The sequence below is a fragment of the Mustela lutreola genome, chromosome 6 (assembly GCF_030435805.1).
Source record: "Mustela lutreola isolate mMusLut2 chromosome 6, mMusLut2.pri, whole genome shotgun sequence".
In the NCBI taxonomy this organism is placed as follows: domain Eukaryota; kingdom Metazoa; phylum Chordata; class Mammalia; order Carnivora; family Mustelidae; genus Mustela; species Mustela lutreola.
This window is the reverse complement of record NC_081295.1, coordinates 151,407,845-151,423,971: the sequence shown is the minus strand read 5'-3', so window position 1 is coordinate 151,423,971 and position 16,127 is coordinate 151,407,845. Positions and strand designations below refer to the sequence as shown.

Below are 16,127 nucleotides of genomic sequence, written 5' to 3'. Positions count from 1 at the left end.
TTGGGAGATATTATAAAAAATATTCTGTATTAATGTTTTGTGTTACAGTGAAGTATGAAATTACTACTCTCCTGTCCTCCAATGATAAAGGAAGAAATCATAATACATTTAAATAAACTGCCTGGAGTTCTGGTAGCATAGCCTATCAACATAAACTCAACACATCCTGAGATACAAACTGACATTTAATTAAAACATGTCTCTTCACACACACATTCTCTTCTTTTCATTCTTTAAGAAAAATGGCATGAAATGACAACCCACACAAAAGGACATGCTGGTATTAAGGAAACCTACCCCAAATTCTAGGCTTTATTATTCTAACCCGGAAGCCCCTTTTTAATGGATATTTACTGTGCGCTGGTCACTGTGCTCATGTCAATGGGAGACAGAGCCAAATAGTAACAGCTCCTATCCTAGACACCAGTGACTAAAGGAGAGCTCCCCAGGGTGCCAGAGGAAAGGTAATAAATTGTGACTGAGTGATCTAGGAATGCTTCTCAGGGAACCAAAGGGGACTCTTGAGGGATAAACCAGATTAAGACAGGAGAAGCCCACTAAGGAGACTGAGTTAGAATGGCTAGGGTGTAGAAGGAAAATGAAAAAAACAAAGGTTGTAGTGCAAGAAGCTAAGGAAAGAGAGAAAGTTGAAAAAGAATGAGTCCTAAGTTGATACTACTCATGCCTTAAAATCTTCAAATCATTGCTTTATTATAGAAGAAATACATGTTGATTGAAAAATTCAAACAAATTAGAAACATAAAAAGGAAATCACGTAACCTGTATTATCGTACATCCTCTATTTCTACTCCTCAGATAGTATCATTCATAATCCCTTAATAAGTAGGTACCAGACATCTTCCAATGCAGAACATTTATGTGTAGCTCTGCTCTGTCCTTTCTTACGAATTATGAGATACATAGGTAGACAGATAGATGAGAGGGAAAGTAACAGACCTGCCTCTTTATTTTTTTCTATACAACATCAATACATAGAGGTCTATGTATTCATTTATTTCACTAGCGTCCTAGTACCTCCTGTATCGATAGACCATGATGCATTCACCCATTCCCCAACTGATAGACCCTTATTTTTAATCTTTTGTTATCATACAACGATGCTGCAATGAACTCAACTGAGTAAAAACCTTTTATAAAAGTGCAGTGGCAAGTCTCTTTTAAATATTCCCTTGGCCTCACTGTGCTATGGGAAGTGAGGAAAAGACTTGTGAGAACACACTTGGATTCCACTCTACCTCTGACCACTCAGCCCAGCATAATAGTAGTAGCTGCACACTAACTACTGAGAAACTGCCAAAGGAAAAGTAAATCTCTGTTGGATCGTAGATCCCATAGAACCCACCTCACTGGAACCACTGGAACCACTAGGTTCTGGTTTTATGAAGAGAATTCATGTGGCCTCCTTATAGACTGTGATCAAAGCCAGAAAAACAGGGTTCAAAGAGGAGGAAAGTACCCAATAGGGTCAAATGCGACAGAGATAATAAGTTCACATAAAGACTGGAATATAAATGCCTGATCCAACAATGAGGGAGTCGATGAGCTTAGGGGAAGAAGTGAGGTCACAGTAATGAATCATAACTAAGAAAATACAGTAAAGAGAGCCTACTCCTACAGACAGATGGATGGAAAGGACAAGGAAAGAAGAGTTGCCCCAATTTCCCAGTGGAACGGGGATGAATAACCAAGATATCAGCTGAGGATACAAGACGGAGAATAAAAGTAGTACAATATGAGATAATCCAATGGTGGAACAAAAACAGCAAAGTGTTCCTATATAGCTGGAGATCTAATAGCTCAAAGGGATCACTGCATCCAGTCTTACAACACACAGACTGGGATGGAAGCAGTATTCCTAGAGAGTCAGAATTTCTCTGGAGAAGTTAACTACAGGCAGAGCAGTCAAAAAAATTACCAAGTTGGCGGCCAACTAAAACTGTAATACTTAGAAGAAGACATTGTCATAAATGTAGGTGAACCCTCGATTAGATGGTGATGTTTTAGGTATTACACCAAAAACATAAACAATAAAAGGAAAAAGATAAACTGAACACCATCAAAATTGAACACCATCAAAATTAAAACCTCTTGATACATCAAAGGACACCATTGAGAAAGTAACAAGACAACACAGAAAATGGGAGAACATTTTTGCAAATCATAAACATGGTATGACTCAGATTTGTATCTAAAATATGTAAGGAACTCCTTTAACTCAATAATAAAAAGACAAATCGTTTAAAAATGGGGAAAAATGAGTGGCTTAGTTGGTTAAGCATCTGACTCTTGATTTCAGCTCAGGTCTTCATCTCAAGGTTGTGAGTTGCAGTAAAATGGTGCAGTTGCTTTGGAAAATAGTCTGGAGGAGCCTCAAATAGTTCACAGAGTCACAGAACAATCCAGCAATTCCCATTGTAAGGATACACCCAAGAGAAAGAAAAACAAGACGTCTACACAAAACCTTACAGACAAATGCTCATGGCAGCATTATTCAAAATAAGCAGAAGGTAGAACCTATTCAATTCTCATCAACTGATAAAGAATCAAAAGGTGGTACAGCCATACAAGGAAATACCATGATACCATCAACGGGAACAGGAGCTAGAGTAGTCCCCCCTTATCCACGGTTTCATGTACCTGCAATCCGGAACCAGATGGTCCTCCCTCTTACATATCCTTAGAAGGTCCACAGGCTAGTTCACAATGCCTATGTCACTTGCCTCATTTCATCCCATCATGTAGGTATTTTATCATCTCACATCATCACAATGAGAAGGATGAGTACAGTAGGATGACTAGAGTACGTGAAGATATTTTGAGAGATAGACCACATCACATGTTACATTACATAATACATTACCTTCCATTATATTATAGCACGTGATTACAATTGTTCTATTTTATTAGTAGTAATTGCTGTTACTCTCTTACTTCACCTATTTCTAAATTAAACTTTAGCACAGGTGTGTACGTATGGGAAAAAAACACAATATATACAGGGTTCGGTACAATCCATGGTTTCTAGCATGCACTGTGATCTTGGAATACATCCCCCACAGATAAAGGAAGGGGGTACTATATGCTGAAACAGTATGCTAAATGAAGCCAGACCAAAAAAAAAAAGTCAAATATTGTATGATTCCAGTTATATGAAATGGCCAGAACAGGTCAATCTTCAATGACAAAGTAGATTAGTGACTGCCTGAGGGCGAGGCAGTAAAAGAAATGAAAGAAACTGCCAGGGAGTGCTGAGTTTCTTTTTGGAAGGATGAAAAAATTCTACAATTGACTGTGGTGATTGTGGCATAATTCTGAATATATTAAAAACCATTAGATTACACACATTATGTGAGGTCACTGTATTGTGTGTGAATTACAGCTCAAAAAAGCGGTTATTTCAAAAATAATAATATGGGCCACCTAGGTGGCACAGTCAGCTAAGCCTCCATCTCCTGGTTTCAGCTCAGGTCATGAACGCAAGGTCATGAGATCGAGCCCCATATCAGGCTCAGCACTTGGCTCAGAGGCTGCTCAGACTCCTTCCCCTTTTCCCTCTCTCCCCGCCCCCCGCACTCTAGCTCTCTAAAATAAGTAAATCCTTTAAAAAATAATTATTATTATACAGGTTGGAGGTACTCAAATGTTCTAATGCTAAGCTAATGAAACTCAAGGAAAAACTAAGGAAATATTCCAAATTAAAGGAGCCTAAAGAAACCTGAGAACTGAATGCAACTTGGCGTCTGGATTCTTTCTTCCCCAAAGAAGAGGGACATTATTAGAGAACAGCTGGCAAGGGCTGAATAAGGCCTGCATGCTAACTTATAGAAGTGTATCTTTGCTATAAAGTTATACTACAGTAGCATACAAAAAAATCCTTGTTTTTGAAATATATATGTATTCAGAAGTAAAGGGACACATGTTTTCATCTTACCCTCCAAAGGATCAGCAAAAAAAATGTGTATGTGTATGCATACATACATAAGAATTATAAGCAAATTTGGTTAAACAGAAACATTTGAGGAATTGGGGTAAAAGGTATACGGTAATTCCTTTTGTTTGCAACTTCCCTGTGAATGTGAAATTATGTCAAAATAAAAGTTTAAAAATATGTGTGTGTGTGTATATATGTATGTGTTGAAGAAATAAAGAGATTTTCTTTTATAATGATGGTCATACAGAAAAAAATATATCCTGATTTTTAAAGTACTGATTACATTTGCTTTGTGGTAGAAAAATCGATGTTTCCCAGGCATAAGTTAATCGCTGCGTGGTGGTGTGGAGGACCTCTAGGACTTTAAGAAGTATCTACCAAATATTAAGACAAAGGAAAAAAAACAGCATTTGATTACAAACATGCAAAGGGATGGTTCAGTGAATGACCTAAAGAAAATACTGTGCTGTGTCCATTTCTAGTAAGGAGGGTACTGGAGGAAGTAGCTGGAGAAAAAGAAAGAAGGGGAAGCAGAGAAGGATGGCGGAGAAGAGTCAGGAGAGGGGGAGTTAGAGGAAGAGAGGAGTCAGAAGGCAAAAAAAGCCCAAGCAGGAGGCAGGGAGAGAAGAAAAAACAATCACAAGAGAACAAACTCAAGATTCACACACAGTAATGAAGAATATATTGAATTCATTCTGGAGAGAAAAGGAAAGCTGTTCTTAATTAATACTATAAATTGTAGCCCTGAATACACAAGAGCTTAGTTTCTGGCATATAATTCAAATAAAATAAATAAAACAGTATCTTGTGTCCTTCAGGCACTTGGTTATAAATATACAGGAAAAAAAAAAAGGCTTGCAGGATGTATGTACTGACTCCATATGTTCTCGACAAGGAAGAAAGGAGTCCGTGAACAAACAATTCATAAATAACATTAATGAGTCACTCTGCTGCAGAACTTTTAAAAGAAATCCATAAACATATTTTATTCGGCTATTACGAACTACTCCGAATTTATAACTCGACACGTACTGAAGAAACAAACCTATACCCAGTCACCTAAAGCGAGTGCAAGTGATGTTCTGAAACGTCGTGAGTGACTGGAGCAGTGCGACCCCAGACCTTTCCGCAGGGATGGAGATGCTCACAGGCCGAGCCGGCCAGCACGGTGGCCGCAGGCCCCACGCGGCTACTGCGTACTGGAAATGTGGCTACGGAGACGGAGAAGCTAACCTCTAATTTTGATTAATCTATACAGTTCCGCGCGGCTCCTGGCAACCACAGGTTTAGGGTATGCCTAAGACAGCCCCCCCCCCCGCCGCCCCAGCTCGTGGCAATCGGTGACGGCAGCTCTAGGAAACCTACGCACACCTCAGACACAATCTGGCCAACTGAGGTAACAAAGAAGTCTGCATTAGGGTGCATTTGGAAGTACCTCTTTTTTCTGAGGGATCGGCACCACCGCGCGACCAGCGGAGACGCAGGGAAAGCTAACATTCCCTGAGCAATTACTCCGTCCCAGGCTCCGGGCTAACACGGCACCTGCATTGTCACATCTCATCCTCACGACATTCCCAGGCAGTCGACAGCACCGTGACTTCCGAGGCTAAGGGAACCGAGGCACAAGGACATTCAGCTAACGGCTCACCAAGGATTTTTAGGGATCTTACCGAGGAATGGCACATGGGTGGCACACTTCATGAATTTTCCTTTTCTACACGCGTGGAGGTCATTCCTAAATGACCACAGAATGCGATCCAACGAAACCAGGATTTTAAGAGACCCCGAAAACAGCTACTCCCCCAGACCTTCCCCCACAGATCACCCCTGGCATGCACGCATTCCCTTGACAAACGTCTGTTAAGCGCCAACAAAGCACAAAGCACTGTTCTAGGGACATAATGGTGGAAAATACAAAGGCCCTGCTTCAGAGGCTTCCATTCTAATGGGGGAGGGGGAAAACCATGCAAATAACTGAAATGTCCATTTCTGGTCATGACGGATGCCGTGAAGAAAATCAAGTGTGCAAGAGGCCAGAGGTGGAGAGGGCAATTTCGCTACAGTGGTCCGCAAGAGCCCCTGAACAGGCAGCGTCAATCCTGGGACCTGAACCCTAAGACAAGCATCAGCGTGAAGCTCCAGGGGCTGAGACAGAAGGGATGGTGAATGAGGGGCACAGCGACTGGAGAGGAGGTCAGATGATCACAGGAGGGAGATTAGGTGAGACACTGTACCTCTTGCTGTGCTGTTTCAGATGCTATTACACCCGCCCAAGGGAGTCAGTGCGGGGTTAACAGAACTATTGCAACAGCACGGCTCAGGGTAATGCTATTGAAAATGTACACAGACTACTGTTCACCTGCGTTTCTCTATTATTTGGTCTGAGTCTTTTTCTACTTGCATACATCTAGCTGGGGTTTTACTATTTCTAGACCTCATCCCAAGACACCTCAAATCCTTTTGCAAGAGAGGTTAATACATTATAGGTACACATTAATACAGATCCAAAGGAATTCTCTCATGGGCTCTCCTAATTCTGATTGTATGTAAATAGGGCAACCTGTCTTTACCATTCTAATTAAGAAATATCAGACCAAAACCTCAAAACCACCTAAAACTCCATCAACCTTTAAAAAAAAAAAAAAAAAGTCTTTCTATCTCTGTTAAAAACTATGCTATATAAAGTCTTTTCCTCAAATGTAGGTCTAAACTTTTCACTAGAACCATAATGGGAGTTTAATTCAGTAATCAGTACCTGATAAGTTAAAGTTCAATATCGACTTCTCTGCAAAAAAGTAAGACATTTTTCTCTCTAAATTTTTTTCTCCGAGCTGTGAAGGAAAGCCCCTTCTTCTATACATGATGTTGTAAGAGAGCTCAATGTCCAAATCTCTAAAATTTGAGGAAGCCATAGCAGTCACTAAGCTAACCTTACTACAAAAAAAAAAAAAAAAAACACTGAATTCACTAGTCTGTAAACAAGTTAGCTCATGAAGTACATAAAAGAATACTGGATGCTACACATGGTTTAACTTCTTGAACAAAACCTCATTTCCCAGTATAATTTTATCTTCTTTCATCTCTTCACTGAGAAAAATTCTTCCCAATGGTAGGAGCAGCCCTTTCTCCAAAAATTACATGGCGCACGTTCCACATATCACTAAAAGCTTATTTACTACCTGAATGGTACCAGTGAGTGACGAACATTCAGTGAGAGATGAGATTTACTGATTGACAGGTAAGGCCAGGCTAGAGGGATACCAAGAAAAATGAGTGCCCATACTGGAAACTTCCTCCTCTTAAATCTGGTTAAAATACCTGTGAAACTTTCTGTAGTGGGAAAACAAAAACAACTCTTTCAGCAATGGTACCAAAACTCAACATTTGCTAAGCACAAGTGCACAAAGACAAATTTTGGGGACATTAGAATATGATAACCCTATTAAATAAGAGGACAATATTACAAAGTAAAAAAATGACTTTTAAAGTGACACTGAAGTTAAAAAGAGATAAAAGAATCAAAACACAAATGCACATGAGAGATATAGAACATCAGGTAATAAATAATGCGGTCTCAGGCAAGATGTTCAAGTCCTAAGCTCCAGAACCTGTGACTGTGTCCCCTTCCCTAGCAAACGGACCTCACTGATGTGATGAGACTCACCTGGATTCTCTAGATGGGCCCAACCCACTCACATGAGTTCTTAAGGGTAAGTGTCCCCTGTGTGGGACAGAGAGAGACACACTGATGAAAAGGTCTGAGAGAGCACCGCTGGCTTTAAACACGGAATAATGGGCCCCAAGCCACGGAATGCATGTGGCCTCAAAAGGCTGCAAAAGGCAACAAGAAAGCCTCTCTCGCAGAGCCTCCAGAAAGAATGCAGCCCTGTCAACACCTTGATCTTAGTCCAATAAAATCCATGTCCCACTTCTGGTCTCCAGAACTGTAAAATAACAAATACGTGCTGTGTATTTACTGTGTATTGGGTATAAGCAACTATATTTGTGGCAATTCATTACCTATGTGGCATACAAAACTGATGCATTAATTAAGAAACCAACATATGGGGGCGTCAGCACCATGAAACAGGAAAAGAGAAATTTAAAAACAAATGCTCTGTGAAAAACAGAACAACATGGAAAAAAGTAAGTTAAATGCATACCTTATATTTAACATTCACTCAACAAATACTTTTTGAGCCCGACACCATACTGAGTACTGAAAGTAATGTAAAATATCTAAACATGTAAAATAATAAACAACAAAGTCCTTGGCTTTAAAGGAGTGTCCATCAGAGTAAAATGTAAATAAACTGAGAAGTTGAATTAATCCTTTTCATACTTAAAAAAAAAAAAGGTTTAAAACAGAGAGAGAGAGAGAAATGCATACTTTATCAGACCCGCTCTGAGAATATAAGTTTAAAGTCTGGAAACCACAGAAGAATCTCATTGCCGACTCATCACTCCCCTGCCCCAAATTTCCGAGTTTCTAATATCACAGAATTTTAAAAAGGCAATGAAAAGTGACAAAAAGACAAATCCTTTCCCCATGTTAAAAAGAGGTTGATTTCCTACTGTTCGGCTGCAGGAGTCCTTTACATATTCTGGATATAAAGTGTTTGGGAGATAATGTGTCTTGCAACTCTTTTCCCCCTAGTCTGTGGCCTGCCTTTTTCACTTACTTCAGAGTATCTTTTGAGAAGCAAAAATACTTAACTTGGATGAAATCCACTTTGTCAACTTCTTTTCTTTCATGTCATAAGAAAGAGGTGCGCGTGCGTGCGTGTGTGTGTACTGTCTCCTAAGAAAGTTTCCTAACTCAACATCACCAAAAGAGAGGGGAAGGTGGTAGAAGATTTGAACACTTTACCAAAGATCTACCAGTGGCAAATATTCGCATGAAAACACACTGAACATCACCAGACAAGAGAGAAAAGCGAATTAAAAACTACAGAGAGCGATCACTACACAGCTAGGACAAGTGCTGAGATGATAATACTGGCCGTAAGAACTTTCGATGCGGACATGAAGCAACTGGAACAGCTGGTGCAAAACAAGATGGTGTAGCTGTTCTGGAAAACACTCTGGCAGTTTCTTAAAAGGCTGAGCAGATGTTTACCACATGACTAGAGGCAATACCACTCCTGGGTACTGACCCAAGAGAACACAGACACGAATCCACACAAAGATCTACACGTGAATGCTTACAGGAGCTTGAGCCGTAAGAGCCCCAGATCGTAAGCAACACTAATTTCTATCACCTGGTGACCAGATAAACTGTGGCGCTAAAATGAAATAATTGTTTTTAGGGACAAATGAAATTTGTCCCTAAAATGAAATAATTCTAGGCAATAAGCAGTAATGAACTATTAATAATCACAACATGGATGAAAACTGAATGCATTAGGCTAAATAAAAAAGAAAAAAAAAAAGCAAGAAGTAACATTACTATAACATTCCGAAAATGGCAAAACCCTAAGGACAGAAATCAGAACCACAGTTGCCAAGGACTGTGGGTAATTGTGTCCGGCAGGGGGCGGGGGAGGGGCAAGGGAGGGTTCAACTACAACAGGACACAAGGAACTTTCTGGTGTAATGGAAACGGTCTCTCTTAACTGTTACTGTGCTTATATAATAGTGTACATTTGTCAAAATTCATCAAGGATAAATCTCTTTATTAATTATGCCTCAATAAACCTGCATTAAAGTAAAAAAAAGGATCAGCACAACTAACGTACAAGAAAATATTTAACAAATAATGAGTACAGGACATGGATCACGCTGCTTCTAATGGTCAGCTTTCCAGGCTATGCGACGCCCCCCCACCCCCGTCTTTCTCCCTGTCCTGCTGGGTCCCCCGTAAGCATTCCATGCGCTGCAAACTCCTCCCCTCATACTAGCCTATTCTTACCCCTCGCCGGCATTGCTCCAAACCACACATCTTAAACCCACCCCCTCCAGATTACACTCAGGTCAGGACACACACCTCGCCATTCCTCTCCCTTCCAGGTGCCCTGGCCCACAGGTACTTTTCTTAAGATATGCTGTTGCTTCTGCTGAAAGCCGTTCCTCCTCTCTCCATCAAACCACTACTCAGGCTTTCAAGCGCAAGTCCAGGACGGTGTCACCCTCGGTGTGGCCACAGGACTTTGTCCCTCTGCGCATTTATCCATGATTATTGGTGGCTCTCTTCAGATTTCATGGTTTCGGGGAAAGGGCGTTTTATCCAGCTGTCTCTAGCAGACACTTCCTGTTCCAGGCGCAGATGTGTGCTCAGTGCTCATTCTAGTCTGTTCTAGTCTATTCATTCTATTCTATCATTCACTCTATTCTATTAGCAAGGGAATGAAATAAAAATTAAAATAATAATAATAATAAAGCTAAAAATTAACAAGTCGGGAAATGACAGATGCTGGCGAGGATGCTGAGAAAGGGGAACCCTCCTACACTGTTGGTGGGAATGCAAGCTGGTGTGGCCACTCTGGAAAACAGCATGGAGGTTCCTCAAAAAGTTGAAAACAGAGCTACCCTTCGACCCAGCAATCGCACTACTGGGTATTTACCCTAAAGATACAAATGTAGTGACCCCAAGGGGCACATGAACCCAAATGTTTATAGCAGCAATGTCCACAATAGCCAAACTATGGAAAGAACCTAGATGTCCATCAAAAGATGAATGGATAAAGAAGATGTGGTATATATACACAATGGAACACTATGCAGCCATCAACAGAAATGAAATCTTGCCATTTACAACAACATGGATGAAACTAGAGGGTATTATGCTTAGCAAAATAAGTCAATTGGAGAAAGACAACTATCATATGATCTCCCTGATAGGAGCAAGTGGAGATGCAACATGAGGGATTTGGGGGTAGGAAAAGAATAAATGAAACAAGATGGGATCGGGAGGAAGACAAACCATAAGAGACTCTTAATGTCACAAAACAAACTGAGGGGGGCGGGGGGCGGGGCAGGGAGAGGGTGGTTGGGTTATGGACATTGGGGAGCAAATGTGCTATAGTGAGTGCTGTGAAGTGTGTAAACCTGGCGATTCACAGACCTGTACCCCTGGGGATAATAATACATTATATGTTTATAAAAAAAAATTTAATTATAAAAATAATAATAATAATAAAGCTAATACAGAGAGAGCACTTATTACCTGCCAGGCACCATGCTAGCCATGTGACATGTATTAACTGATTTAACCCTTACAAAACTCGGAGTTAGGTTCTATTACTATCGCCCATCCAAAAAGGAAGAAACTGAGGCAGAGAGAGGTTAAGTGACTCGTATAAGGCCACACAGCTAATACATGGTGCCTCAGGGATATGAACCTATGCAGTCTAGTTCCTGAATCCATGCTCTTAACTACTACGATACACTACTTTCTACTCTATTTTATACTTGAATAACTGAAGAATGTGTACACATACAGGTTAAATTAGAAAAGACCACAAAAGAACTAACAACGTTATCTACGAAGGTACAAACATCAGTGGGCTTTTAAATTTACATGTCATTCTGTTAAGATAGTGCCTTTTTGACAATTACAGGTTAAAAAAAAAAAAAAAAGGTAATATAACAAAATGGCATATGGGAAGCCATGAAGTAGAGACAAACAAAACATATTTCTCAAGCTTTGCCCTCAATATCAAAGGATTACTGCAACATTGTTTCTCTTCATGAATTCATTTGCCTTTTACAATATATAACAGAAATCTTCTCAAATATAGCCTCTTGCAAATGCTACTTTCTTTATACACATAATTTCCAAAATTAAAGTGTCCCCATTTGAAATATCCGCCATGCTGCTTGACTTTTCACCATTAGGGCAGCCTGCCTAAGATGTTCAAACCACTGTAAATCAACCTGGTTGATAGTCCCTGAGATAAGCAGACACCTGTGGTAAGCATCACTGTTCAGCTCTCCCAAGAAAGCTGTGCACCTGCCTGCAGGGCTCACAGCTGGCAAATCAGGAAGTTCTCTCATTTACAAATTTTTTGACATTAAGGTATATATTCTGCTGTGAACTGCATGTTTTCAAATGTTGTAACCTGTGTATTAATTCCGTTTATTTAGGATTTCTAGAGTATACAATCACAAAGATGAGCCTAATGAATCAAAAAGATCAAGTTCAAATGTTGTCCTTGTTTAGTAATTAGCACAGAAAATCAACATAAAATGTACAATTTAGTAAGCATGCTTTCCTAAACAGAGTATAAACCAACCTTCCTTAAATGTCATACGTATTAATGATGACTCCTACAATAATGGAGAAATAACACTACCTTACAAAGAACTGAAGCAAGTAAATATTGTCTCACCCCCCTATCCCCAACACCACATCTAACTGATAGACACGAAGTATATTCTCTCAAAATATACCTCACTCAACCTTCAGAGGAGATTCCCAACTACCCAATCTTCCTCTGGTCTTAGGGACCCATCCCACCACATTCTCTAGGACAAGGGATGTTCTAGGCTTAAAACAGGTATAATAAGAACTGGAATGTAATCTCTGTGAGGACAGGGCTCTTGGATGATCTGATATACTGGCATGTTTCCTTTCCGGCACCTAGCAGCTACCACCTAACAGGTCTTCAGAAAGTTCTTATTAAGGGGGAAAGGACTGGCAGCCCAGGGATGTGAAGTCAGGCTTTCTGAGTCCCGAAGTCTACTCTTCTTTTTTTCTACCAGACTTTAACAGAGAGCATCATGCTTTCTGGTTGACTCATCTAAAAGAAATTTTCCTACCAATAAAGCTGAAGAGAAGGAAAGGAACATTGGAAAGTAGAGTCACAAGATCTTGGACCCACCTACAGCTAGACACAGAGTAACCAAGGTAAACAAATAACAGCAATGACTTTAAAAAAATGTCACTGCATGAAAACTCTTTCCAAGTGGGATGGTTAACCATAACTATTTGCCCCAAGAGACATGAAATTTTTCACTGTGAGCTAAAATGTTTCAAGATCCTGAAAAAAATTAAAAAGGTCCTGATTCTATATGAGTTACCTATAAATATATGTATTCTGGATATTAGATAAAATTTCATTTAATCAGTCTAGGAAAGAAGTTTTGGTTGCAAAAAGAAGTTTTGAAGACAGGGTGTTGTTAAATCTTTTCTCCTTCTTCTCCCAATGTAAAAGAATTCGTCATTTTTGTGCTCCAGAATGGGGAAAGTGTAAAGGTTACTACCACCAAAGCCAGTTCTTCTGGACCCAGAGGCGGGTAGGTTTTGGTATTCTGTTATTTTCTTTTCATTCACCACCACACAAATAATACTAATTATAAGTAGATAATACCAGGAGACAGTAGGAGAGATGATAATAAAATGCCCAGGGGTCTGACAACTGACCGCTGTGTGCCCTCACTACACTGCTCTCTCTCATTATGAAAACAAATTAGATGTCCCATTTCTAAAGGCTGATACTGATGGAAATTCACATTACAATAGTAGTATTATCCTGCTTAATTATTAAGAATCTTCTTTTTTAAACACTTACACCATGAGTACCTGCAAACATGGAGACAATATGTCTTTTTAACTCAGGTGTGCACTAAGTAGCTTCTCAGCCACTAATCCCCACCTTTTTATTTCAGCCACTTGGTCAAAAGAATCCACACAGCCTCCCTGTACTGTGGGGTGACATGTTCAAATCCTGGCAGATGGCAAAAGCACAGAATGCAGTTACATGGGTTCTTTCTTCCACCTCTATTAAAGTCCTGTGGCACACTTATTCTGTGAGGGGTATTTTGTGAGGGAGTAACAGTTTTCACTCCATCTATTAAGAAAACCTGCAGTACAACCCCTAAAACTAGTTTCCTAGATCAATGAATTTAAACATCACTGTATTTCTTTTCACGCTTCACAACTTTTTTCTTTGTCTAAATCAATATAATGCATTTCTTTATTTCAGTTAAACTCACTGTATTTCAGAAGGTTTCTGTTTTTGTAGCAATTCTAACAATTATCTTCAGAAACAGGTCTTTTTAGATACCAGTCATAGATGCATTTGGTATCCTACTGCAGATTTTTAAATTTCAGGTTCTGTGGACATAACTTTTAAATATAAAGAGTCAGTAATGATAAATGTTATATAGCTGCCACAGAAACAATTGCTCTACAAAATGATGATTACAAAGAATAATCCTATATTTTAATAATAATACTAACTGCTCATATATAATTAGATTACAAATCAAACACTGTTACAAACAGTGTGATTTCGCTTTTGGAAACTTTTCACAACATACTGATTTGAAATTAAAATAAAAAGCCATTTATGGGGGGCACCTGGCTGGCTCAGCTACAAGAGCATATGACTCTTGGTCTCAGGGTTGTGAATTCAAGCCCAATATTGGGTGTAGTGATTACATTAAAAAACAAACAAAAAACACCACAATGGGAAAAAAAGGCTGCAGGGAATCAGCGAAGTTATAATTACCATGTTTCAGTGATGGAACTATGAATATTCTTTCTATTTCCATTTTTAAATATGTGAGCTTAAATTATTTCTGTAATTATAAAGAAGCAAAATACATACATCTAAAGAATTTTAGTGGTAATTAAGTGAGATTCAATGACAGAACAAAAAGGGTGCTAGACCAAATGGGGCGGGGGCTGTTATTTGCCAAAGCCACAGTTTCATACCATCACTGAAAATCGTCTTCCCCATCAGCAGCACAGGGCACGCTCCCTTAGAATCTCCCCTACATTCTAACATACACTGAGCTCTTCACTGCACACAGTGGAGCTCAGGAAACTGTTACAATAACGTACACAGAGAAGAGGCTTTGCCAGACTAAAGAAATTATCCTATTCCAGTAACTGAACTCCTAGAGTTGAAATTTAAGATGAATGCTATGCTTCTGCCATATTCCATCCTCAAACAGAATTCTAACGAGTTTCCTGTTTCCCTAATACGGCAGGACTATGTTTATGGAGAAAGTTGGGTCTCATATGAGCGGATAACTCAGGAGTCCATATTCATGTCATTCCTTAAACCAAGAGAAATCAAAAAGTAAACAGACAAATGTGAAAACAAACTAAACTTCTCAAACATTCAGGTTCTGTTTAACATGAGAATGTTTGTTCAAAGATTATTAAATTTGCTATTGGGGCAAGGATTTGACAGCAGAAAACAAGGTCATTACGCTGAGAATACAGTATTAAAAGCCTGTTGATGGCGGGGGACCTGGCTGGCTCAGTCAGTAGAGTGTAGGACTCCTGATCTCAGGGTTGTAAGTTTAAGCCCCACGCTGGATACAGACACTACTTTAAAAAAAAAAAAAAAAAAAAAAATCTTAAAAAAAAGTTGTCAACATGGGGCGCCTGGGTGGCTCAGTGGGTTAAGCCGCTGCCTTCCGCTCAGGTCATGATCTCAGAGTCCTGGGATCGAGTCCCGCATCGGGCTCTCTGATCAGCGGAGAGCCTGCTTCCCTCTCTCTCTCTCTCTGGCTGCCTCTCCGTCTACTTGTGATTTCTCTCTGTCAATTAATAAATAAAATCTTTAAAAAAAAAAAAAAGTTGTCAACAGTACTGTTGTATATCAAATAAGGAAAAACTCAATAAATCTTATTCCAGATGCCAATTATTCATATTACTTTTCTATGAGTGTACTCTGTTATATCATTAAGATTTGTTTTTTTGCTTTTTGTTTTTTAATTAACAAAGTCTTTTTTTAAAAGAGGATTCCTGGGACACCTGAGTGGCTCAGTCAGTTAAGCTTCTGCCTTTGGCTGAGGACATGATCTCAGGGTCCTGGGATCAAGTCCCACATCCGGCTCCCTGCTCAGCCAGGAGACTGCTTCTTTTCCCTCTCCTGCTCCTCCTGCTTGTGTTCCCTCTCTCTCTGTGTCAAAAAATTACTAACATCTTTTCTAAAAAATAAAATAAAATATAAATAAATGAGGATTCCTGAGCGTACTGAGCACAGCCCTAGAAGAATGGCGGAAAGGAGGAAGTGCCACCACGTGGCCAACAGTGACTGAATGCCAACGACTTTTGAGCATTTTGTGAATAAGACCAGTAACAGGCAGCAAGTCTCCTGACTTCATGAGGCCAAGAGCAGGAAGATTCTTTCCTTCAGTCAGTCACCGAACACTGAGTGCCTACTGGATGCCTGGCATCATGGGAAAGGTTGGAGAAACTTGGACAGCTTAAAAA

General features: G+C 39.7%; 1 protein-coding gene across 3 annotated transcripts in view; it reads right to left on the bottom strand.

Moving 5' to 3' along the window:
- CDKAL1 (CDK5 regulatory subunit associated protein 1 like 1) overlaps positions 1-16,127 on the bottom strand; it is a 640,699-nt gene that overhangs the window by 449,548 nt on the left and 175,024 nt on the right. The gene's annotated exons all lie outside the window — the stretch shown is intronic.